The sequence below is a fragment of the Sus scrofa genome, chromosome 4 (assembly GCF_000003025.6).
Source record: "Sus scrofa isolate TJ Tabasco breed Duroc chromosome 4, Sscrofa11.1, whole genome shotgun sequence".
NCBI classification, from domain to species: domain Eukaryota; kingdom Metazoa; phylum Chordata; class Mammalia; order Artiodactyla; family Suidae; genus Sus; species Sus scrofa.
In genome coordinates, this window is record NC_010446.5 from 59,552,501 (window position 1) to 59,579,508 (window position 27,008).

The following is a 27,008-nucleotide window of genomic DNA, read 5'->3' on the forward strand; positions in this document are numbered from 1 at the left end:
ATGCCTAGACATCCAAAGTGTTTTCTGAAAGCACTGTGAGCATTCTTCACAAATCTAAAATTTATATCAGTAATCCATATTTTTTCCATTCTTGTTTTCTGAAAACATATATAATATACATAAAGCTTTAAAACCCCCTTTACTCTGATAGAAATGTAAATGGCTTTCATAGAAAACAGCAGGAATAAAAGAACAACGCAAAGGACTTGTAATTTTTAAAATTTACCTGTTACTTTATCAGGCAGTGACGAGTTGGGGGGTGAGTGTGGGAGGGAGATCGACAATAAAGGGACCTTAAAATTAGAAATATTACAGTCACAGGCAGCACGGACCAAACTCTTCTCTGGTTTTCATTTTGCCAGTAAATCAGCTTACTACAAATCTTCCTTGTGCAAAAGCTCTCAGCAGGTATCTGGCTGGCCCTGATTAAGCACCAATCACAATTCTTCCCTACACTTCAGTCACCTCAATGGGCAACAGAACAGAAATTAATATTTACTGCAACCAGTCCTATCATCCTAGGGGACAATCGCATTCACTCCATTTTTTTTTTTCTTCCACTGCAATACGTAATGAACACCATTTCAAATACCATTTTGATGTTATCAATCCTGGTGAGTTGCCCATCTCTCAACCACTGCCTCAATCAACATCTCCCTTGGCTTAACAAATCATACACAAGCACTACAGATGAAAATACTTCAATCTTTTTTTTTTTAGTTTTTTCCAGGCAAGCCCACCTTAGACCATAAACTTCCTTTGTTGAGAATAAGATGCCATATATACAAAGCCATATCAGTTTCTGGTAGCAGGGTCAAGTTGGCTATGTGTTAGTAAAAATGCATTCCCCTTCTCTGTGTGAGTGTGTATATGTGTGCCCATGTGTGTGTACCTGCAAACCTTGGCTACTGTAATAGCAGCCTGATCAGGGCTTAAGCTTTTCTGAGTCCCCGTAGATCTCTCCATTTGCAGAATGATGGCACCGTCCACAAGAGTTGAATGGTCTGCAACTTTAGTGTTTGTTTTCAGCCTGTGACATAGGCAGTGTCTCGATTTTATGAAACAGGTGAGCCATCTTCTTTCAAATCTCAAAATCGAAGGGGCTCAGAACTTCAAGGCAAAGAGTCCCGCAATGTAAAAAGTATCAACACTTCCACACATGCTGATGATTTCCAAAACAAGAAAGGCTAATGTGGCTATATTTCGTTGCACATTCTGTTAATGAGGATGGACACGCAAAGACCTGGCCTGGATGCCCCTCCCACCGCCACCTTCTATTGCATAGGCTTCACTGTGGGAGAGAGCTAGAAAGAAAACAAAACTCTGAGCTCACCAACATCATTGAGCATTTTCAGAAATTCCTTTTTAAAAGTTCTTCTAGAAGAAAGACATCATGGAAGGTCACTGTCATATTAAGTAGGAAGAATAACTTCTTAATACTCTCTTTACTGTAATCAAATTTCATCTTGTCAGCTAAATCAGAGAGGAAGTGATCACTTTCGAATACATCAAAAGATCTGCACGGATTGAAAATGAAATCAAAATTCGTCTTGGTATCTAAGATGGTTAAAATGACATTCTAATTGCTCACGAATCAAACATCACAAAGCTCAGTGTGTAATTTTAATCATTGATGAGTTCCAGGTTAATTATCCTCATGGCATGCAGGCAGCTTTTAAAATCCTCTGAAATCAACTGATAAAGTACCATAAGCATGGAAACCTAATAATTTTCTAATTACTCCACAAAAATGAATGTTTACCTTTGCATTTACCAAATCTACACAATGTATATATACATACTGAAGGCAGCCAACATGTCTAAAATATAATCCCCCTGCTAGACTCCAAGAAATGAGGGAGGCAGGAAGGGGCTAGAGATGTGGAGTGGAAACAAGGTGGCAAATGATACTAAATTAATGGTCCTAGATTAAAAGGTAATGTTCTAGGACCCAAAGTACTTGTTATTTCTTTCCTATGATAAAATAACTTAGGCTGTTATGTGGAAGAAGATTCATCTTAATTGCAACAGTGAGAAAAGTTCTCAAACACTTTACAGCTTTGTAAAGGAGTTTCTGAGCTCTTTTTACTATTTGAATTCTGTAATACCTATACCCCTGCCACAGTTCTCAACCCACAAGAACACTTATCAGAATTATTACACACATACCAAATGCAGTTTTATGGAATGTGAAGTTAATAATTTTGGCCTGATGCTGAATGAACACCGCAGTGTCTCATCTCAAAATTTCTCTATATGAAATAGATCCTACCTTTTTATCTTATCTCAATAGAGCCAGAAGTAACTTTCAAAACTGTAACAACATTATTGCTATGTGAAGAAAAAAAAATAATGAAAACTATACTAAACAGAATCCATCACAGGTCAAAGCAATGTGGTAGGCTATATTTTGTTACAATACTCCCACATAACTTTAGACAAAATTGCCTATCAGTGTCTTCTCATAAACTACACATTAATCAGAAACTAAGTCAAATACATAGGAAGTCTTCTCTACAATCAAATTTACATTTCATTCCAAAAGCAACAGTAATAAAACTATGTGAACTGACAGAGCTAGTAATAGATTACCTGATTTTAAATGGGTAGCTATAGACTAAGACTATGGCAATGTCTACCAGCATATTTTGATGGACTTGCTTTAGTTTGTGCGGTTAAAAAGTTATTTAGATATGTACTGTAACAATGAATATGATGATTTCACTGTCATCAGTGTCTGACAAGATTTTTCTTTTATCAGCGTGACCCATTTAGGAAATTTACACTAAAGTTTATTATAAGTCCCAGTTAAAAGACCACAAAGACAACCATTTAACCTAAACCACAGAATTCATCCCCAAATGACTCTGTAACAAGTAAACTCACTATAAAAGTTGCTTCTCCCTTTGAACTGCTTTCTACTTAGCCTTCACCAATTTCTATTCTCTACTACTAAACAGGCTATTTTTAAAAAGCACCCAAGTCCTCAAGAAATCCCCAAAAGAAAACCTAATATAAATTTAATACTAAATGCAGAACAATACATACCTGCTGGTCTGCTTAGAATATGTGTACACAGTTTTTGGTATTCTCAGTAATTCACAAGATCAGTGACTTTGCTCATGTAAAATCCCTTTTTCAGAACTAATTGGCAACATGCAGAAAAGAACTTTCTATTGCTCGTTCTGCCTTGCTTTCGTCCCGAAGTCACTGCTGACTAAACTCTGTTCTGCTAAAATGACCAAACCCACCTACGAGGAGTCTGGCTAATGAAAGGGGGTGCCTTCTGAACAATGGAAGAATTCCTTTGCATTCAGAGAGCAGAGTTCCCATTCGAACCCCAAATCGGAGGGGCCAGTTTTACCTCTGTTTTTAATTGAGATTGTCCCAGCCTTCCTCTGTGGCACAGCGAGACAGTGCTTGTGAAATGATTAAAACGAACGTGATCTGATCAAGAGGACAGAATAATAGGAAAGGAATGCTAGGTTAGCCACTCTGCTAAATGCTGGGAAAGAAGACCTCGGTGCCCCTTTGCCTATTGTTTTTATTCTCAACTGCTCTTTAGTCATCTCGTAACACTGAGTCTTTATTCCATTCTAAATGGGTTAAAAGTTGTCCACTTATAAGGGAACGTGGTACTGAGTTACAAATCCTGTGTATATGTATGTGTGTGTGTGTGTGTGTGTGTATATATATATGAAATAAATAAAAATCCTTGAATTATATCAAGTTTCCAAAAGGTCATCACTGTCTCTGCTGTGGCCTTTTCCCCATTCCAAATCCTCTATCAATATGTCATAGTGAGTTAGGCAAAGACAAAAGAGAGGCGCAGTGTGAAAACGGCACATATATCTAATCCTGACAAAGCAATGAATAGACCTTCACAAGTATAATTATACTTGTTTATTTGTTGCCACGTACAGAGAACTGATGAAAAAAAATCCATCAAAGTGGTATTATGCAGACACCAAGAGCTTCTTTTCTTTGGCTGCTAAAGCCACATTGAAGCTTAAATTCCTTATTGTTAAATTCAGAAGAAAGGAAAAAAAAAGATTTTTGGCCAGACTTTTTTTTTTTTTCTTCCAGTTTCAGTTGCTGACAGATCTTTTGTGTCCTAGGCTGTATTAGCTAACACTGCTACCTCATCTCTACCCATGTTGGAATTCATAATTACAAACTACTGTACAGAAGCTTTAAGAAGGGTGTGGTGTGCTGACCAAGACAGGAGGATAGTAAAATTGGCCTTTTCTCACAGTCTGGGTTTTGATATATCAAAACTCAGGTAAAATACCTGTGTAGAAGCACCAGTTACGTCAGAGTCCATCTTTGATCTCAGTCTTTTAAGTTGGTTGCTGGTGATTTTCTTTAGTCAGCTTTCTCTGCAATTTACTTATTTTAGTATATGCTTAGTATTTCATAAAAGATTGCATAATCTCTTTCCCATTGCAGCCTTAAAACTGTTAGCAAGAAGGAAGGCAAATACAAGGATGTCAAAGGATAGAAAATGTTAAGTAGAAAGATTTCAGACCCAACTATTAAGGGGCCATTATGTTCCAATAGACACCAAATCAAATAACTTAACAAAGACACATTTTTAGAAATGGGGTAGGGGGAAGCCAAATAAGCTTTTTTTTTTTTTTTTTTTTTTTTTGTAGGATAGAAATATATCAAAGTAAAAGCAATCTGCATAGTTAATGTTTGTGAGCTTTACAATTTAAAACAGAAAAGCTGTAATTTTTCTTTGCTGGCAATCTGGAAACACTCTGGAGTTAATTACAGCTGATTCGGAGTGAACCACACAAACAAAGACCAGTCTATGTCCAGACAATTATACTGCATTAACCAGCTTACAGCTTCCTGCTGATGTTTCAGGGCTCTTCTGTTACACCCTTCTACCTTCCCAGCACGAGAGAAAATGCTTCTGCAAGAAGGAATTAATGAACAGAGCTGCAAAAGAATGTGTGACGACCTCTCCTGACACGGCAAAAACTTTCCACCCATGTCACGACAAAGGGGAGAAGGTAATTAAGTTTGAATAGAAGGATGTAACCAAATATAGGAAGCATCCAAACCAAGCACATTTTTAAAGAGGGAAAGTTTACAAAGACAAACCAGCATGTGTAAGTCGACGAAGTCATTTTCCTCCGTTGTCCTCTCATCTTTCTCTTTAAAACCTAAATTTGCTGTGCAACACAGATTTATTTCCTTCTCTATAAACAGGACCCTTAGAATGGATGCTTAGCGCTCTTCTGCCTCTCATTTTTTCTTTCCCTTCCTCTTCCTCTCGTTCCTGTTCCAGCCTCGCTTTCCCTCATTCTCTCTCTAAATCTCCATGGACTGCCTATGACAATTACACATCATTAAACATATGTGTTAGAGAACTGAAGAGCAAAGGTACACTTTCCCAATGAGTCCCTTAGTCCTTAATTTGATTAGCTGTAGGAAATAGGAGTTTTTCTTGGGTTTTCTTCGAAACTTTATTTATTTATTTTTTCTTTGCAACTTTAATCAAACTCCAGTTACTCTCCTTAGAGAGAAATCAATGATCTCTCCTTAACCAAATTACACTGTTATATGACTCATTTTATTTGTTTGCTTCGGGAAAATTTCATAATCAGTGAGCAAGATGGACCTAATACTTTAGCTATCCTCTGTAAACAAACTTTGGTCCTTTTAACCAATCTAGTGGATTTCTAATTTTCTTATTCATTCTAATTGAAAATGAATAGTTTGCATTGGTGTGAGACAAGGATATGAACTGTAATTATGCTCAATGCCTCTTTCTGATTCTTTCTTTGATACTGTTTTGCTAGTATTCCAGCTGACATTGGGGCTTCGTAGTGATTGCTTCATTAAAGGGTAAGGATGTCCTAATCAGCTAAAGCATTACTAGAAAGCTATTGTTTGCCAATACTGTGAGAATATACAGACTATTTTTTGCTTTTTTGCTTTCTTTATATAAGACAAAGGTACCTCTGAATGCCATTGCCCAGCCATAGTTAAGTATTAATCACCTTCCTTTTATCTCATCTATGCAAAGTAGGATTAGAGTTAAATGACTGTATGGTCCGTTGCCATTTTTCCTCCCTAAATAAATATGAATCTATAAATCATCAGGTATTATGTTAAAATACATATAAATAGATTCTCTGGAAATACTAAAAGGCTGTGCAAATTAGTCACTTTTACAAAGCATCTCAGTAATGGACAGAATCATTTTTCCCTTCTCAGATTCCTCTTCCTCCATCCCCACCATATTTGAAAGTTCAAGTAAATAATACTTGGAAATACAAGGCTTAAACATGGAACCTTTTAGTTTTCCTTGGGAAAAAAAATAGACTGAATCAATCATTTTTAGAAATGTATAAATCATATTTGCCGTTTTTCATACATGTGCATTTCTGGTCTTTAAAATGTAATTGACTAATCTCTCTGGCATACATATATCTAAGAATGTTTAATTGATACATCTTTTAAGTTGTCACCTAGGAACATTTTAAAAATTCATCTTAATTGGTTTTATTAAGGTTAATATAACTACAGAATATTTAGCTTCAAAAACAGATTTACCAGATTAGTGAAAACCATTCCACACATATACTTTGCTCATGGGCAAGGTGAAGACGATATTTTCTAACATGTACATGAATTTTTTTCTTCTTTGCCTATTAATATATAAAATTCATTATTGAAATCCTGATAACTAAATATTTAAAGGAGAAAACAATAGTATAGTTATTTATTTCATGATTCCCACCAATATAATCTCATAACCAATACAACATAAGTGTAGAAGTGTGTACATTCTTACTATTTTCTTTTTTTGAAAAATGTCATTCCTTACAGGCTAAACCTACCATAATTATCTTCATAAAATTAATCACAGGTCAGGTATTCCTGCAAACATTCCTATTCCCTGAGCAATGATTTCACATGATTTCAAAATAGTTTTAATGAAGAAAGTTATATGCATAATTTCTTAAATCACTACCAAGTGCCTCTTACTATCCAAGACTCTTAGAGACTATCAAATACAAGTCTCTTTATATTCTATGTAGCTATTTAAAATCATTTTATATTAAAAACCACATTAGTACCAACATAATAGAGAACATAAGCGGAAGGCCAGGTTTTTCTGGATGAACTATTGGCAAATTTATGTTTGATCACTAAGATTGGTTGGTTATTTTATTTATATTATGAAGAGCCTTGTGTTTGCTTTTTGTGTATGTGGGGGGGGGGGTTGTTTTGTTTTGTTTTGGCCTGAGAGTTAATTTGACTGCTGTCCATAAGTGAAATGAGCAATTCAGTAATTAACTTTTGTGTTTTAAATGTATGAACTTTAATTAGATTTCATTATAAACAAACAAACGTCAACCATAATTATAAGCTCCTTGGTTTACCCACATATTATCCCTTTTCAAACAAACTTGATGTCAGACAAATTAAAATCAAGCAGCCAGCAATTTTGAGTTGAATTTTACATGATCTGCTGGTAACCTGATTACTTTAACTTCAATATCATTACAGGAAAAGTATTTCAGGAAAAATAATGACAAGAATTCCAACAGGAGACAAACTTAATTGTATTGATTCAAAAGATGCATGTTCATAGGAACCATGTTGAAGGAATAATGTTATCTCAAATCTACAGTTTCTATTAAAATGAAATTGTCCAGCATGAAAGAGGCAATTAAGATTAGTGTCTGCAGAACTAGAGATACTAAACTAACTAAATAATTACGTGGGCCCAATTATCTTATACTTTAAGTAGCAAAATATCAGTGTGGAGTAACTATAAGGCATGGGGTTTGCAGGTTTATTTACTGACTGGTGTATCTATTAGGACTAAGAACAAGTGGAGCTGTCAGGACATAATGAAGGTAAATGATTAGTTAGCACCAAGCCTGAACTCTTCTTCAATGCAATAAGAGTTAATTAAAGTTTACCACCAAACATCAACCAAAGCAGGATGTTGATCAGGTTTCAGCATTAAGTGCAAACAGACAATAGTTGGCAGCAATTAGTGCAGCTATCAAATGACATGCAATGATAATTATACATTTAAAACTGCTAAAGAGCTGGGGGAAAAACTAATCAGCCTCTTTGACGACAAATACTCAAAGGGCAGGAAACAGGTATCAGATTATTTCACTTTAACACTGTAAATCAATAGAATTAAACAAGAAAAGGTTGCATGGGTACATTATCTGAAAGAGAACAGTTCGCTGGATCCAAAATGAAATAAATCTGCTAGTACTGGTCTATCAAAGATAAGAACTTCTGTGGCTAAAGAAAATCAGTTACTTTTCAATTAAAGTTTCAGAGTGAAGTCTGTATAAAGAAAGTTTAGCTTCTGGGTTTTGTGTAAAGTCAACAATGCAACAAGTATTTCCCCATTCATTCTTGCTATTTAAATTGAGTATTGACTTCCACTCTTAAGATACTGTCAAAGGTACTTTATGCCTGAATATTACCTTTGTGTCCTCCAATACTATCTCCCTGAAATAGTTGTCCATGTTGGGATCAAAACTCTTTGAATATAGCTAAATTTCAAACAAAAGCCAGAGATGCATGTTTAGTGCATGTTACTGCAGGTCTTCCTTTGATTCCTCTCAAATCTACTGCTTCAGTCTTGCTGGAATCAATGAGCTTGTATGTAACACATCCCTTAAAATACTGTTAATAAATCACCTGCTTTTTTACCATCCTTTCTGGCCTGTGGCCGAAAGCATGGCTCCAGAAATGTGCCCATCCTCATGACCCACCCACCCCCACCCGCTCTCCCTTTTCCCAACTAATTCTGTTATGTTAAGGATTTGAACACAGTGTTGGCTAATCCCAATATTTCCCTGGAGCTAAATCTAAGCCATGGCTGACTCGGAGCGCAAAAAAATGTCTTTCTCCAAAAGCCCTTTCGCCCCCTTCAGCAGTCATACACTCATTGGTCCTGACATTTTCACTTCAGCCATGACAAATGAGCTGATGACTCTGATGTGACTGCACGGGAGGATGGCTTTATCTAAAGATATATCATTAACTCTCATCACCATCTCCTAATATGGCTCTTCTGGGTTAATGTGTTGTGAAAATTTGAGGAAATTTTTGTGTAAATATATGCACTTTAAGGAGGAAGAGACCAACTTCATCAAAAGGAGAAAAGGGAAGCCAGGGTGGACAGGATCACAGAAGGGGAAGGAAAAAAAAAAAAAAAAAGACCAGCATTAACTAAATGTTGCTCTGGGGATTTAAGCAACTCGACTCAGCCTCTGCCCCAGTGCAAACCAGCCGGCTGACTGTCTCTTAAAGGCCCCGTCCCCTCACCATGGGCGGCTGGAGCAGAGCATAATCTGTGAAGTGGCACAAATAAAGCTTCTCAGATGAACACGGCTAATCAACCCGCAAGCCCATTTGTTTGTTTCTGTCCCCGTGCAGGACATATTTTATTCGTGAACCCTTAATTCCCTGTGTTATTAAATCTCCCTAAATTCATTTTAATGGGAAAAGCGATTGTCAAAACCCCTTTTCCTCTGAGATCATTGTGTTCCTCAATTAGCAAGAAGCAATCTTTTCCCAGCCATTATTCAATGTGGGACGCTTCACGCTTTCAAGAGAGGGGAAAGGCAAGTTTTTCCATTTAGCTTGAATACCACAACCTTTAGGTTAAGTTAGAACCCAAGTTCCAGTTACATCGTTCTTGTTGTGTATACTGTGGAGTTTACAGAGGAGATACTTGTCATAACCTCTTCTCTCAATTCATCTGAGGACACACAGCCAATCAGAGTCAACTGTAGCATAACAGACCTCGGGGAAAGGAGGTCAGGCTTTGAGGTAAAGTGCTATTCACTATTGGACCATGCAAGGAGCTCTTTATTCCTGTTCTTATTGGCATCAGTCCCCCTTACTAGAGCAAGAACAAAGCCAAGTGCTCGTGTGAGGTTTATGAATAAATCAGAGGTGAGCCACTTTAAGTGCTGCCCATGATTTCCTTGTTGACAGTGAGCACTTAAACAGGCTTCTATGACCAGCAACTTCTGGCAAACCGCAATGATTCCTAATCTGCACCCTGCCTCATTTCAAGAACTAAATGGCCCGCCCCATTTTTTTTCCTGCAAGTTTTCACCTTTCAGGCAATTCTGGCCCTCTCTCCAGCAGTTTAGCTTTTCAATCCCAGGGCCGTCAGCTGGGCCTCGGGGGTCATCCTGGAAATTGAATACAACTGAAATGTTCCTTTGCTTGGAAAAATGCCACCCCCTCCACAACAAATCTCTGGCATAACAGAAATGATTCTCATATTAATATCATAGAATCTTTAGATATGGGAGGAGCTAAGCCAACTAAGGTAAAAAACCTTAAAGGATTTGCTGAAGGGGACACACACACACACACACAAAGTTAGATTCTCATTGGCTGTGCTCTGTAGTCAAACGATGTTTCCCAGGAAGTTCTCTGAGCTTCAGTTTTCCTGTGGTTTAAACAAGGAGATTGTGCTACATCCTTTCCGACTGCAACAATCTATGGTTCCAATAGAAAACCCATTTAGATTGTGCTGGAAGATTGTCTTCCCTATGGAAGTTTCCAAGATAGACCCAAATGTTTTTAAGGTAATATTTTTTTTCAATATCTGGATTTCAAGAGGAGAGGTATATCCCAGTAGTATAGTAAACTGAAGTGCTCTATTTATGTTTTTAATTAGCAATCATTTATTTTTTTTCACATATTCAATAGCTATGTACTGAGGATATTTACCAAGGTTATTTGCCAATATTTCCATTACGGGGAATACAGTGACTAAACAGGCATGGGTGCTGCCCTCATGAAGGCTGAAATTTATTTGAGGAGACACTTAAACAACCGTCATGAAAAATGCCAAGGTGCTAATTATTTTCTTTTGATGAAATATACCCCTACCCTATCAGTATTCAATAAATGCTCAGCCTTAAATAAATGTGCTTCAAATGAGTTTTCAAGTCCAGGGCCATTTATAAATGACCAGAACACAGGCAATGCACACACTTTAATTTTGAAGAGAAACCTGAGGAAAGATTATGCACCAAATATATGTACATGTCAAACAAAAAATCAATCTTAAATCTGGGAAATTGCTATCTGAAATACATTTATATTTTCCATAGAAATACAAACAATAATTTTAAATGTATGTGTTACATGTACCACAAAGGGAAATTATTAGATATTTAAAAACCAAAAAGAAAAACCATAATAGAAATAGATTTTAGTTTAGATGGTCGAAAAATTGCATTGATAGATGTATTAACCCTTAGAGTGAATCTTATCATCTTTGAACCTGGGCCGTCCTCCTCTGAATAATGCATTCCTATGGACAGATAATGGCAAGTGATCTCCTCCACGAGACAAGCCAAGAGGAGACTCATAACTTGGCTATAAAATTCCCAGAAGAAAATTTAAGGGTTCTATAATATTACTGGGATATTAATAACTGGATCTTTCCCCTAGGTTGGTATAAATTTTGGTCAGCAGGGTGCCATCTAAATAGTATTTATTCTTCTTTCATGACATATCAAAATATCATAACACCAAGTGAATAGGAAGGCATTTCTATGGCATCTAATCCAGTTTGGGGAAAACCTCTCATTCAAAGGCTTTCAAACAGGCAGAGTCAGGATCAACACTGAAATAAGTTTTGTGGTCTTTTCTATTATTGTATACCACGATCAGCCTGGAATCTTGAGTTCCTGTGAACAGACTAAGATCTGACTTACTTAAACACTTTTGCTGTTCTGATTTGCTTCTTATAAAAAGACCCCAGAAATGCATTAAACATCTAGAAGCCCCTCAAAACCCAAGCAACCTATGATGATGAAGAGTCAGATAATAAGGTGGAAGACTGTCTGCCTAGATGTCACCTGGGTATCTGTCAAGGAGAAAATAGGAGAAGGAGGGTTACTACCTTTTTTCCCTAGTTCTCAGCCATACCCCTTGCCTAATGCCTATCTCCCTTGTCAAGGAGCAAGGCATCGCTACTTAAAGGTCTATGTAGATTTGCTTTATCAAATACTCTTCAGTACAACTTTATATTAAATCCAGCTCTTGAAAATAAAGAAAAGAGGAAGAAAGGGTATTAGGGGCTGTCTATAGCCACTTATTTTAATGTTCACAACACTTTAGTCTTATGTAATCTCTACAGCAACTTTGAGATACAAATGAGAAATCTGAGGCTCCGAAAGATTAAATAACTTGGATAAGGCCATCGGTCAAAAGAATTTAATCCAAGTGTCTAATAGATCTAATATGATTTCTGTTGGTCATTGAATTGTCAAAAAGTAGAGTAGATTTTCAACTATCTAAGGCTTAAACTCATTTCAAAAGGAAAAAGGAATCCAAAGTAAACAGAATCAAAAGAATGTCTAGTTTTAAACTAGACTTCATTCTTTCTGTACACTGTGCTGCCTCTAAAACATCACGGCGTTGTGTTCACTTACTTTCCTCAGACAAAACAGAAACCTCTTGCTTCTTCACACCATGTTCATGATTGTTAAGAATACATTTTAAGTCACTTAGTTCATCGGTCCTCTTATGAATCACAGACTCATCTTGACCATTCAAAGCACCTAGTCTCACCTCCTACTTAAAGCAAAAACATACTACAGTCAGGTCACAGTGACAAGAGGCCATCCAGATTCTGCGTGTCTCCCTTCAGTAAACAGAGAACTCACTCTCGCAGACGAGACAGTATCGCTGTTGCATAACCACTGCACCTTTCCACTGTTTCCACCACCTTTGTATCCATTCTTAGAACAATCCTTTTCCAAGCAGCCAGTACAGTTGAGTGACCATGGGTCCAAGAATTGGGGCAACGGGGTTCTTGTCCTGACACTTTCCTCCCTTGCTAGCTGACTCAGCAAAGACGTCTCCAGAATTCAACGACCCCATATTTTAAATGAGCTGGTTGAACTGAAGTCCTAACGCAGTTCCCAGGATTTAGCACTTTGATAATTTCCTGTTGTCATACCACCCTACCTGCCTTTTTCGGTTGCGATCGTGTTGGCCAGTTCTTAGAAAATGAAAGAAATTTAGTCTATGGTGGGAAATTGCACGGGCTACCCCTATAAATACATCTAAAGAGGAAAAAGAGTCACTGCCATGGAAAGAGAGTGGAAGTGTGTGTGTGTGTGTGTGTGTGTGTATGCACTCTTTGTATCTCTTAAACCAAAAGAGATGACTTACTCTTAATTCATTAGTGGGCTGATTTTAAGTATTAATTGCCTTATTCCTAAATGTCTGGGGGGAAAGAACTAAGAACTGTATTTTAGAAATTCACATTAAGAAAGACTTTCAGGTTTAAGGAAGCTACTTTGGGAAATGACTGGGCTTCTTCAATTGATTCTTCCAATCAGGCAAAATGTAAGTTTCTTTATAAACTCCCCGCTTAGAAAGTTTTGTTTTGTTAACAGTACAACCAGGTGGTATACACCAGCTCATGTGTTTTTGTATTTTAACATTGTTAAAGCTATGGATTTCCTTTCTTCTTTACAGTGAAGGAAAAGAATTTTATGGACAGTTATAAAATGCATATTTTAACCCAAAAGTCAATTTTTCCTGGTTAAAATGATTTAGATCTGAGTCAATGCTTGCAGAACGCGTTCTGTTTTTATGGCTAGAACACAATGGAATCTATAAACTTCGTCTTTAGAGGTACGGTGCTATAATGTGTACCGTTCAGAAATTATCAACTGTGCACTGCTGTATCCCCAGGACAAGCAAACATTGGAAATGATCAATCATCTAAATATATGATGCTAGTGCGTGAACCCCTGACCTGAATGACTAAAACACCTACTCAGGACTTGTCTTGGCCCATCAGGGCATTATGACATTTTAACCAAGTCGAGATGCCCCAATTCTTAAATCTTATTTATTTTTTCAATCTCTAGAATGTTAATGTGGCTAATGATATCAGAGATAAGCTGCCTGCAAACTCTGATTGTAGTGTCAAATCCCATTTTTAAGTTATGTGCAGACATTCAAACGTGCCTCAAAGTGGCAAACATTTTTATTTCACTCACAAACCTTTAAAAGAGTTTCTTCTTGGGTGGGGGAGGGGGGCAGTGCAGGCTGTGGAGCAGCCGCTCTTGGACTGAGGATTGTATGTCAGACGTGAAACCCTATCAAACTTTCCAGGCAACTTGTGAACCTCTGAAACTAGGGAATTAACAGAACATCAAATCCAGCAAGATCACACGGGGAACAATCCGTATGCAAGAAAATAATGCCATTGAGCCCTCATTAAAAGACCATTTTGTCCTTAGCCATCAAAGACTGTGAGTGCACTAAGATCTCGGCTATATCATCAGGGATAACTAAAACAAGTGCCAAGAGAAATTGTGCACTTTTAGTTCTCACATGCGTCCATCTGTTCACATATAAACATATATTCTGCTTTCTGTCTGATTCCCAAAATCTTGATATCAGAATACCCTGGGCTTTTGCCCATTTCCTAAGAATGCAGACATCACATAAGCTACTATTAACCCATGTGTGATCCACTTCCATGGTGGCTGGAAAGCTGCCAGTTACAACACATGGTGCTTGGTTAACAATGTCTTAAAATATAAATGAATTTATTTTTTAAATTAACACATTCTTCTTATGGAAATACCTTAATAAGCCCTGCTGCATGTCAAAGAATAGCCTCCATGTGGATTTTTTTGTTCTTTTAAGACTTTTTGCAAGCATATCATAAAGTTAACCATAAAAGTTTCTGAAACAATCCAGAATTTCTTGACAAATTTTTTAAAGGACTCTAGTAAAGAATTTGGGTGATCTTTATATAGCAAAGATCAAACAGTTTTTCCCTTACAATATTCTGTAGTTAAGAGGCAACCCTTATACTTTAATTTACGTGCAAACACTTCTTATTTCCCAAGTTTCCATGTAACCCGCTTAATGGTACCTCAGCAACTCAACCGTTACAGTGATGAGGCAAAGAGAAGTTCTACAATCTAGCAACAAAACCAGTTAGGCTCATATTTGGTGGAATCTTTCAATCCTGCTCTGGGGCAGGCTTCAACGGCTCATTTGTGGTGACCCCAATTCGGAAAGAGCTTGTTTAAAATGTATACATATAAATAATTATCCACACTGCATTTGATTTACATATGTACAAAAGAGCCAATTCCCACCTTTGAAAGTGTCTTAACACTTACGGTATTTTAACTGCCCTAATTATGGTTAAAGGAACATCATTAAGAGCCCTGACCACGTTGTCAACTGATAACCAGTTACAGCCCTAACCAGTGACAAGGGAAAACCCTACTGCAGATGTTTCCAAGAGCACTGAGACACTTTAAAAAAGGCTTATCTCTAAATGAAATATACAAATACACCTACAGAGCAACATGAAGATGTATTAGATCCTAAGAAAATAACTCTGTATCCTCTTCCACCTGCCCTTCCAGCCACAAAAGCAGACAGGCCACTTAAACTGTTAATATTGCCAAAAATCACAATATACAACTCCTTCCCAAGTGAGGTGCTCTACCAACTGAGACAACTATTATTTATTACTGGTGGAGGGGGCACTATATCCTCCATTATTAACTAAATGAGATATCCACACCATCCTACTGGCCTCTTCTGAAACAACTGTTTTTGCCAGCAAAGTGCTGGGAATTCTTAATACCCAATAGTCAATATTTGGCTAGCCTAGCATGTTTCTAAAAACTCTTCTTCTACATACAAACCTCTGTTTATCATCCTCTAGCTGTACCACTGTCATACATATTACTTCCCGAAGATGATGAAAACTCAGGGCATCTTACAAAGTTGCTGAAACCTGAGCCCCTGCTTGTTTTCTCAAGTCTTGGACAAACATAACTTTAGGGAGAGCACAGCATAGGCATAAAGAAAGAGGAGCCTGCATTTTCATCTTCCTTTCATCTTAGTCATTCAGTCAGCCATTCAGAACCCTATTCAACAGAGCTTTTCATTATGCAAAAAAATGCTAATCCTTTTCCGATGCTTTCACACTTGTATAAACCCCCATTCCTTCCACTGAAAAGCAATTATATCAGTTTACCTTTCTGTCAAAAACAGGATTAATATTCCAATAACAGAATTTCCTTTCTGTTCCTATCTTTTTGCTTTAGGAAACCAGAGATTATTAGTCGAGGCATTCTTCGAACAAGAATACATTATTTTAAATATGATTATGTTAACCAATGAGCGGGAAAAGGAGAATAATCAGAAGAAGAAAAAGTCCTCCAGTTCCTGCAGAAACTCTTTTCTGTGCCAGAACTGACCTTCCCATTGCAGATGCCCAAAGACACAGAGCCTCACTCTGGTCTATTAATCAGAAACAAATTATGAAAGAATGTAGCTGGACTGGTTGACACTATCCTGTCTTGGGAGATTCAGAAACAGCCTAGTAACAATGTCCTCTTCATGGGTAATGAACAGCCATGACAAATAGGGCAGAGAAACCCTTTATTTGCATATGCAAATTCCCACACAAGGGAAACATGTACAAACAAGTGTCATTGTAAGGTGGATTAGGCAAACAACCCTTTCTTTTTAGGACATTCTGCAGCCCAGGACATTAGTCAGCACAATTAAACCAGTCTCCATGGAGACTAATGAAATTTCACCCTGGTATGAGTTAAATTAGATAGCTAGTTATGTGTTTCCACAGTCCAACTTGAAATCCATTATTGTTTCAGAACAATACTGCAATTGTGCCTAGCTGATCTTTGCCAGCTCAACAAGCTTCTAAGTTGACAATTTGCATATGTTAATATAATTAAGCACTAATTACATGAAACTTGTACATATTCACATGCACTTTCCCTGGGCGCTTTTCAGTTTGAACCTTGGCCAAGTCTTTAACCCTTAGAATAGTTTTAGAGGGAAGAAAACTCTGCCTGTGGGTACAGCCCCTAGGCAGACACAGAAAGGCTCCTCATTTATAAACACAAAGCTTAACCTGGCTTCTCAAATTTCTAGCAACAATGACAGAAACTATTTTGTGAGTGTGCTAGGGACCAGGGATAAGGGGAAAGGGATGGGAAGGGGGGGTGGGTTCATCTTTAAAGACTCAAAACTAGTATCTTCTCAGAGGTAAGGAGTTACACTCATTTCAAGAAAAATGTTAAGAAAGAGTTTACTCTCACTGGCATTGTTGAATCTTGGGAGATGAAAATGATTTGACAACAGCAAAAAACAGCAACTGGAAAAGGAAAAAGGAGCCAGCAGCACCTAATGAGCTTTACATAAATATATGCAGAGGCAATTAAGCAATGTTAATTACTATGACAGCAGTTAATTGAATATAATTAGATATTTTAAGCTACTGAATAAAGCATAGTTAAGATTAATTTTATTGAGATTAATTGTAAATAAGGATAGATTAACTCTGTGTTTTGACAGGCATAAAAAGTAGTTCTGCAAATTAAGCAGGAGCGTGGCCACCAGTCCAAAAATCATATATTATTTTAATGTCACACCTCAGAATCATCTCCTCAATAAACATGACTTTTCAAACCCAAACAGACAGGAATCTTGAAGAAAAACAAACAGCTTGCAGAGATTAAAGAGCCTTTTGTCCTTTTTCATGTGCATTTCTTTTAACAGACTAAATTAAGCGAGTCTGGTGTACGTGTTTTAGGAAGGAACATTTCACACTGAATGGAAAAAATGTTCTATCACATATGAAATTCGTGCAGCTGTGCGGAACTTGGTCCAGATGGTTTTAGACTATAAAACACCACCAAATGATAGACAGTAGGCCTTCCCAAGATTATGTGATAAAGTCGCAATCTTTTATTTTGACCTCCCAAATTTCTGCTTCATATTATTTCCCATCAAATCACGTATTTTCTTTTCCAATTGTGTTTCTCCAAGAGGGTTCAAGGAAACATTGTGCCTACTAAGTGCCAGAAAGAAATGCTGAGGGAATGGTAGAAGGCCTCCTTTCACAGATACCAGCTAAAGCACTCAGCCCCCAAATGCAGTGATAGCCATGACAACGACAACGTATGCAGATGACAACACTTGATTATTACTCCTCCAGACAATGGTTTCTAGATGTATTTCCTAGGGAAAATAATACTCATTGAACATCTCTCCCAAACACTTTCACACCAAGCCAGTTCCCGCATACTCTTTAAGAAAATTAACACAGTCCTCAAGAATGCTGAACAAATCACTAATAAGAGAGGAACTTCAATTGATTTTGAAATCAATCAATAGGTGATTAACATAATATTTTTAAAGCAGTAGAATGTATGTGTGTGTATACATCTATATTACACAAACACATATATTATATTTCCAATACCGCTTAGCTCTTAATCGAACCAGGGCTTTATGCTGTTGAGCTTGGCTCTACACTGCCTCACAACTTCTTTAGGACGCCCTTCGTCTTTATAACGAAAATCCTAAAATGGTCTGTGAAACAAGACTACGACAAGCCATTCTGCAGTGAAAGATTTTAAATCATCCAGCCTCTTCTAATAGACTTGAGACTTATTGAGGTAGAAACCATAAAAAATGAAGAAGGGAAATTTAATCCCTGAAATATTGATTTGCACATTAATATCATATAGGCAGAGGGCAATTTGGCTTCGTGGAAATGACACATTGTCGACCCTTGGTGAAGTCAGAGCCAATCTAACTGCTGAACATGTCTGAATCTCAAGAGTTATTAAGGGCTTCCCTTCTTGCCTTTATGACTTTTCTTCAGCCTACCAATGCAATCTTAAATGTATTATCTTTAAGAAATAATTGTAAAACCTCAGGGGTTTTCCAGTTAATGGAAGGGAGGCCAAACCACATCAGATTCTGAAATGCAACATTAAACCCTTGCAATCAACAAAACCACCTCAATTCTCATCCATCCAGTGCAGGATCTAATATTGTTATTAGAGATAATCAAATTTCATTGTGTAAATTTAGGCTCATGGTCAGAATGGAAGCAGTAAATTCTGCAATATTAAACAGCGATTTTCTCAGCCTCCTTGATGTTCTCCTTTGCTGGTGCAGCATCTTTTAAAATAATCCAACTAGCTCAAAATTAATGAACAGATTTGGGCTCATCTGCTAAAAACTGCAAAAGACTACAATAAAGCTGAGCCTGTTTCCTTCATTTTTAACTTCAAGTGGCAACTTTCACTTCCTAGACCCAGAGCCCACTCTGTCTACCCCACAACTGGTGCTATGGCTTTGACTTACACAGCTGGTTTACCTGACCTTTCTTTGTTCCTTAGGTACATTTCACTTTTCAGATTTATGGTATTCCCCCCATATTTCACTGCCTCTATATTCACTGCCATAAAAATGAAAACACTTAAATATGAGTTTACTTTTTAAAATCCAAAAGCAACCAGCTATTGAATAAATACTCAGTGATAGTCTTGCCCCAGTTTATACACCATAAATATCAGAATTGTTTTTCAAAAAAATTAACTGTATAAACCTTGTGATCCCCACACTGAAGCCAGGTGCAAGAGGTTAAAACAGCTGGCTAGCCATCTTTTATTTTTGTGTGCCTTCCTGCTGATTGAAACCGCAAACGTTGAAAACTATCAAATATTCCCTTAAGGATTTTTTTTTTTTTAAAGAAGAGGAAAGAAAAAAAGAAAACCTTCCTTTTCTCTACTCTGCTCCTCTGTGGAGAAGAAAAAGTCTAAAACACAATCAGTCACAGAGTGAAATAATCCTAATCTCTCCTTTCTGTTGTATTTAAACCATCCTTTCCAACAACTTCTAGACACAATTGTTTTTATTCTTCAGCTAGAAAACAGAAAAGAGGGAAAAGAGAAAGAAAGAGAAACTCTGAGCTTACTCTGTCAGTTTTGCCAGTAAATATAAAGTAAAACAAGTGTTGATGGCACCGAGAGTGTTACATACCCAGGCTGTGTTTTTGCATTGCTCTCAATGGAAGCGATCGATGCCCGTGTCACTGTCGCGTCCCAATCGCAGCCAAGTCTCAGCCTTAATCTAAGCAACACCCGAAAAGGCAGCGGCAGCCGCAGCCTCTCCCTGACTCTTCCATCCATCCACCCAACTAAAAATATAATACTACATATGAGCTTTAACCACTCCACGTTTATAGGGATCAAGCCACTGAAAATCCAGGAGAACACAATAAAAAAAAAAAAAAAAAAAAAAAAAAACCCTCCTTCTGTCTCTTGTCTCTCTCTCTCCTCTCTCTTCCTCTCTCTCCTCTCTCTCTGTCTCTCCTTTTGCCATCTACATGATCCTTGATTAAACATGGAACAGAGTTAATAAAAAAAAAAGGGGGGGGAGGACTCTAGGAGAGGAAATGCAACTGTCAGAAATCGGGACCGCCAGATTTCCTGGTGAACCTGCCTCTGTCTGAGTCAGTGTCAATCCACCATCTTCCGCCAGTGAACTTGTCTTTAGGTTTTTGTTTGGTTGGGGGGGGGGCTGTTGTTGTTGTGTGTGTGCTTTTTTGGAAGGGGGAGGGGAGAGGGAAGGTGGGGGGCTGGAGGGGGGAGTAGGGAGAATGTGTGTGTGAGTGTGTGTTGAGTGTGAGTGTGTTTGTGTGTGTAGGGGTCGGGGGGGGGGTCCGTGTTCGCGATCTGAACCTTTGGTACCTACAAGGAGGGTGTCTCACGGAACGGTAGCTAAGACCTCACCAGAACCGCGCGGAAGTGAGGAGTCACGGCCAAAGGCGCCCGCTGGAGCCTCCTCTCTGGGCCGGACCCCAGCCCGAGCGGCCGAAAGGAGCCCCCCGCCCGGATCACAGGTAACAAAAGAAATACAAACCACTGCACCGTCTTCTGGGGGAGAAGGGGGACAGGACGGGGAACCTTTTGTAACTTGGGCATCGGCAGGGAAACTTTATACAATTCCATGATAAATTTTATTATTATTTTTTCCGATAGAAGAGAGCAGAAAGAATGGGGGAAGGGGGGAGTGAGATAGAAGTAGGAGGAAGGCGAGACCCGACGCATTCCAGCCCCTCTTCCCTTAGCTGCTCCCGGCCGGAAGGAAGGCGCACTTGATTCCCGAAGAGACGAAGAAGGTGAAGTTCGTTTGTAGACCTGGAACCCCTTTCGGGGAGGGGGGTGCCGGGGAATAAATCAGCTCTCACAACCGGCCACAGCCCCCCAATAAACACACACACACGCGCGCGCGCGCGCACACACACACATACACACACACACACGCCCCTTGCCCTTTGCCAAAAAAGGGGAAAAGATTCTTGACCCCCAGCCGAGCCGCGGGCATCTCTCCTCCGGTCTAAGGCAGACCCGGTAGCAAAAGCGCCGCGAGAGAGCTGCGGCCGCCTCCCGGGTCCCTGGCCCCGAGGCCCGGCGATCCCGCCTCCTAACGGACCTGCCTGGCGTTCGCCGGCGCCCAGATCCGCGCAGCCTGGGCCGCCTCGCGTTCCGGCGGGCGAGCGTCTACCTGCCGCCCCAGCCCCGGCTAGAGCCCCAACCTCCTGGAACCCCTTGCCCCCGTGCACGGAACCCCCGGCCTCTGCGGCTCCGGTGCACTAGGCGCCCTTCGCGGAACTTGACCGAAGGAAGGGAAGGGGGGTGGTGAGAGGAGCTGGAAAACCGGGCTGAATGGAGGGAGGGGGGTGGGGGAGCAGGGAGAGGGCAAGGGGAGAGGGGCTCCCAGCCCCGCAGACCAACGTCCAAACTTTCCGAGGATGGGTGCGGAGGAAGGGTCATCCCGACCGGGGTGCAGGGGCGCCCGGTGGCCGGGGAGCCCTGGCAGTGTCCGCGCCGCCGCGGAGCTGACAGCTTCCCCGCGCCACCAGAAAGCCCCAGGCTGGTGGTGGAGACAGAACCCGAAAAGACAGGCAAAAGGAGAGAAAACTGCTCGGCCAAACGTGGACGATCCGCCACTTAATCCAAAAGTTAAATCCCGAAAAACGCACCCCCCTCCCTCCCCAAGAAAGTGGAAAATCAGGTCCTTCAGTGCCCCCTCCCTCCCTCAGCGGAGCAAATCCTGAAGCCAAAAAAAAAAAAAAAAAAAAAAAAAAGGGGGAAAGAGATAGAAAAGGGGGGCAGAGCGGAAGAGATGGTCGGGCTGAGGGGATGTGTGCGAGAGCGAGCGAGAGCGAGCGAGCCAGGGGCAGAGAGGGAGAGAGGCGGAGAGGGAGAGAGAGGGAGCGAAATATCAAAGATTGTGCAAGATCAGGCTGGAAAGATAATCGATACTCGACCTAAATTTAACACAAACTACTCAATAAAAGTTAAAGAAAAAACTTACTTTCCATTTCCCCTGCAGTTCCTACTCGATCTTCGCCTCTTTTTTGTTTTGCTTTTATTTTACTTACAGCTGATCACATCCAAGTAAAACGAGAGGGTTCATTAAAAAAATAAAAAAAAATAAAAAAATAATCCTCGAACTTTATTGGGTGAAAATAAAAACGCTGGAGCAGAAAGTGGGGGGCATGGAGCGGTCCTCGGGGGTCCGGGAGGAGTTAAAGCATGTGCCGACCGCGGTCTCGCTGTTTGGTTGTGAAGGGGTTGGGAAAAGGAGGAAAGGAAATGAAAATCCGATATGTCTTTATTCTGCTAATTATTATCGTTTTAGCCCTGTTTAAAAAAATGGCTGATTAAGTTGAGTGCGCATGTCTTTGTGTGTCTATTCCCGATATGCACTCTGGGAATGAGAGAGGAGAGCGAGGGAGAGGGAGAGGGAGAGGGGGGAGAGAGAGGTGTAATTAGTGAGGTGATCAACATTCCCCAGACTGCAAATGACGCGCAGCCCGGACTCGGAGCAGCCCGGGAGCCTCGCGGCTTCCGAGGCTCGGAGCGCTGCTGCGGCGGGAGCCCGGGAAGCGGCGACCGCGGAGAGGGCAGGGGATGGGGACCTCCGGGGCTCGCACCCCTCGCGCCCCTGCGCGCGCGACTCCCAAACTTCATTACACACACACACACACACACCACACAACACACACACACACACAGCGAGGAGGGGCAGAAAATAAAACACAAATACTGTGCAAGCAGTGCTATTTAACCACTCGGATTTTTTTTTTTTTTTTTAATGAGGCAAAGTAATTATTATCGGACCAGAGATTTGTTTACTAGGGAGCTTTAAGTAGAAATATGAGTTAGGGCAATGAAAAGCTTTTCTCTGCTTACTTTATACTGCTAGGTACTGTAAAGCACTTTAATGGCGAAATGCTGGGACCTGAGCAAATATGCAGATGTATGTAAATAAAGGGTGCCTGGCTGTGTGCAAATACCGCTCGGCCCAGCCTATTTCAAAGAAGGAATTGCACTCTGGGTCCGTAGGCACTCAATTTAAACGCATATCTTTCGCTTGCACACGCAGGAAAGAAAACCCAGGGCATGCAAAATGGAAGCGGTTAGTTTAGTCAAAGCAAACTTTCAAATGAGAATAAGTGATGGTTGCAAAGGTGATAGTGAAGGTACCGTTCTAGCCTTTATGTAATATTTTTGAATATTTTATCAGAATTGCATAAGTTCAATGCAATAGCTTTAAGAAGACTTAGGAAGAAAACCTTTCATCTTGCGAGTGTGTTGAATTATCTTTCTTGAAGCACATTATGATGAATTTTAAAACCCCACTACAGATCTCATTAGAATGAAATATACTTGGTATTTTCTGGTGCAAAATTTAAGGTGGCTGATTCTCATTTGAAAATCTAATTATCTCTTTCCAATATTACAGATGTGAATATGAGTGACACTTTCATTAAAAGATAATTAACTAAAACTAGGAATAGACATACTTTTAAATACCCCCTTCTGAATATATCTATATGAATATATATACACACATATATGAATATATGTATACACATATATGAATATATATATACACACATATATATACACACACACATATATTTCCATTGCTACTCAAAGATAGCATCTTGATACACTGCTACATCACAGGTCACAAGTGGATACCATACGTGCAATATTTCAAAAAAAAAAAAAAGGAATTCTAGAGAAAAGGTGAGAGTAAAAAATCAAACTAAAAACAGGAAATACTTGCAATGTCCAGCTTCCTGGACAGGTGAGGTGTCAGCTCCTTTTGAGTTGACAGGCCTTTGAAGTTCTGGATGGCCAGGATCTGCTTCAAAACCTTGTCTTAGGCCTTAAGCACCAAATCTACCAAATACCAACAGAAGGGTTTATTGTGCAAGAACTAGGAACCACAGAGCCTGCAAACATGCATCTTTCTGGGCCTGAAACCTGGCCTTATCAGGGAATGTTTGAAAAATCCTAAAACTGATGCAAATGGGATTAAACACCAAACAAAACACCTGGGAAGATAAAAGCATAGTCCTCAAAAGAGCAGACCTAGGCCCAGATCAGGAAAGCTGGTTGCCTCCAGCAGCTGGCTAAGGTTACAATGAAAGTCCAGAGGCTTGGAGTGAAGAATAAACCCTAGATATGGTCTTTATTAAGAGAAAAAAGCAAATCGCCACCTTAGGAATCTAGAGCTGGTGCATGTACTAGTGTATGAGAAACCAGGACTGCTAAACAGTAACAGAAGGAAAATTCTCTACTTCTCCAAAGACATCATTCCATTTCAAACTTGTTTGAGAAGAAATCTGCCCAAAGTGGACTGGCTTCCTAAGATTTTTGAGTTACTGTGTTTACAGCCCCACCTTTACGCAGCAACTGCACTGCTAGTGTGCTAGCGGTGTCTGATTGCACCTCAGTGGGGTTTATCCATGTGCCTTAAGAAACATATATGCCCACGAGGGTAAAATTTAAATTCTCTGCAACTTGCAAGTGAAGAAGGTGTTTATGTAGCGTTACTGTTTACCAAAAAACACCCCAGAGAGCCAAAATTCTGGCTTTAAAAAAACTATTTGAGGTGCACGTATGGAGAAGAGGGTAGGGGCTTTTAAAGAGACTGAGGGGAAATGAAGGCAGGGAAACTTTCAGGTTCAAATCAGAAAAGATCAAGCCCTTTGCGGGAGAGGGCTCCATGTACAAGCTCACTGATGGAAAAACCATTTCCTGCGATTTCGGACGGGTAAATGCCTATGATGAAGGAAACACCTGAGAACAATAAGTCTGTTTCAGGCTCAGGTGAAGAAAGGGGTCTATTTCTGGCATGGAAGAATAGGGAAATGATAATCATTTCGTTTTCAAGTTCTCCTTTATTTCTTTTGCCTTTTCTCCCCGAAACATCATCAATAACATTAATGTCATTAATGTCAAAACACCAAACGTCAAATCAGGAAAACCATTTTAAAAATTTGGTGGCTTTCTCCTCTACGCAACCCCCTCCCCCCCCATTTCTTGGAAAATACAGCTGGTGTGTGTGTGAGTGTGTGAGTGTTGGGGGGTGGTTATTGAATTCTAAGTAAGAAAACAAAAGGAAGGAGGGTTTGTAAGAGGGGCGCCCACTTTTTCAAGCCCTTCTGCTAGGGAGTATTCCCCTCCTAGGGTGTATGTGTGTTTTCTTTTTAATCATCTCTTTCACGTCCTCTTTCACCTCTTTCCTAAGAAGAGAAGCTGGGGTGAGGGTCGGGGGTTAATGGGCTGAGGGGAAGGGGCAGAGAGGAACTAGCACAGAGTCAAGAGTTTCCTCCAGGGTTCGGCCTTGGAGCGCGCCAGCGCACGGAGGGGAGCTGGGAGCCGCGGCCGCAGGTCTGCGAGGGGTGGGCCCGGAGGCGCGGAGCGCGGCGCCGCGGGCAGGGGCGCGGCGAGACGAGCGAGCCCGAGCCCAGCCCGCCGGCTGCTCCGGGGCGCGGGTGCGATCCGCCCGGCTCGACCCGGCTGCGGTGCAGTCCCGCGGCCCTTGGCGCCTTCCTCCTCGGCCCCTGGCTCCGGGAAACCCAGCTGCTCCTCCTGGGTCTCTGCGGACACCTCGCCGTCAACCTTTGACCCTGCACCCCCCACACACACCCCACCCCGCTGGTCCCTAAACTCTGAGCGAACCCTCCACCGCCCCCGCGCAATGTTTGGCTGCTTTTCTGTTTCAAAGTGAAACGAGCAGAGGTTTCCCCGCCGCACCAAGAACTTCCCCTAGACCCTTTCCTGCACTTTCCAGGGCTGCCCCCGCCAGCCGAGCCCACTGCAGAGCACTCGGACCCTGACACTGACAGCCAAGTTGAGCAAGGACCAGAAAGGGCTACCAGGTGGTTAGGTGTTGAGTGTTGGAAACAAGGAGTAATTAACATTGAGACAAAAGGTAATTTCCACTTCTAGACTTTTCCTCGGCGTCTGTATTTTATTTCCCAAATCTCTGCCGCGGACACTCTGGGCTTTACAGTTGGTTTAATGAGTCTTTAGCTGTCTGTTCGCCCCCTTCCCCGGCCCTGCCCTCGCCAATTCATTAATAAATACCCCACCTCCCTCTCCCTCACGTCCCAGCTCAAGGCCAACCCCAGCCCAAGGGGAAAAGGTTCCCAGTCTTTTGACCGCGCTTCCGGGGTCTATAGATGAGCTCAGTTTGAAACGAGGTATTACAAGTGATTTCAGCGTTAGGAACCCTTTATATCACCACAGACACTTTCAGATCCTCAGCACCCCCCTCCTCCTTCCCTCTTTTTGTTGAGTCTTCTCCACCCGGGGGCTATTTAACAAAGGCAGTCTGTTAACTAACATTTTTGTTTAACTCAGCAACTCCTTTCCAAAACACACTTAAACCTGATACCAATATCTCTCAATTCCTGTGAGTGGAGAGGGGGGTGGGGGTGGGTATGGATGTAAAGGGCAGACGCGAAGTTGACAGTGAATCGGAGAGTGGAGAGTGCGAGGCTTATTGGGGAAGGTGTCACAAACATGTTATATTTACAGTGAACTCCAGAAATAGTGTGGGAGAGCCACTTATTACTGTGGAGGGAAAAAAGTATCTTTTCTTGAGAATTAACAAAAGGGGGGAGGGGAATGAAAATATGACCTAACATCCAGAATGGACACTCTCTTGATGGTGAGAGTGAACTAGATGAAATGACATTCAAAGAGGAGAGACATTTTGAGTGTGTATGTATGTGTGTAGTATTTGTGGACAGTTAAATCCATCCTTTGCTGATTCTCTCCCCTCCCCCA

At 40.4% G+C, this 27,008-nt stretch overlaps 1 protein-coding gene across 5 annotated transcripts in view; it reads right to left on the reverse strand.

Annotated features, from left to right (window-relative positions):
* The window catches only part of ZFHX4 (zinc finger homeobox 4), a 196,712-nt gene that overhangs the window by 168,299 nt on the left and 1,405 nt on the right, over positions 1-27,008 (reverse strand). The window contains exon 1 of one of the 5 annotated variants that reach the window (XM_021089177.1): positions 22,228-23,797. The exons of 1 other annotated variant lie outside the window; for it this stretch is intronic. The gene's annotated coding sequence lies outside the window, so the exon portion shown is untranslated. Of the gene's footprint in view, positions 1-19,887; positions 20,361-22,227; positions 23,802-27,008 lie in introns of those variants that run through there. 3 more of the 5 variants (XM_021089181.1, XM_021089180.1, XM_021089178.1) reach the window with 3 other exon arrangements.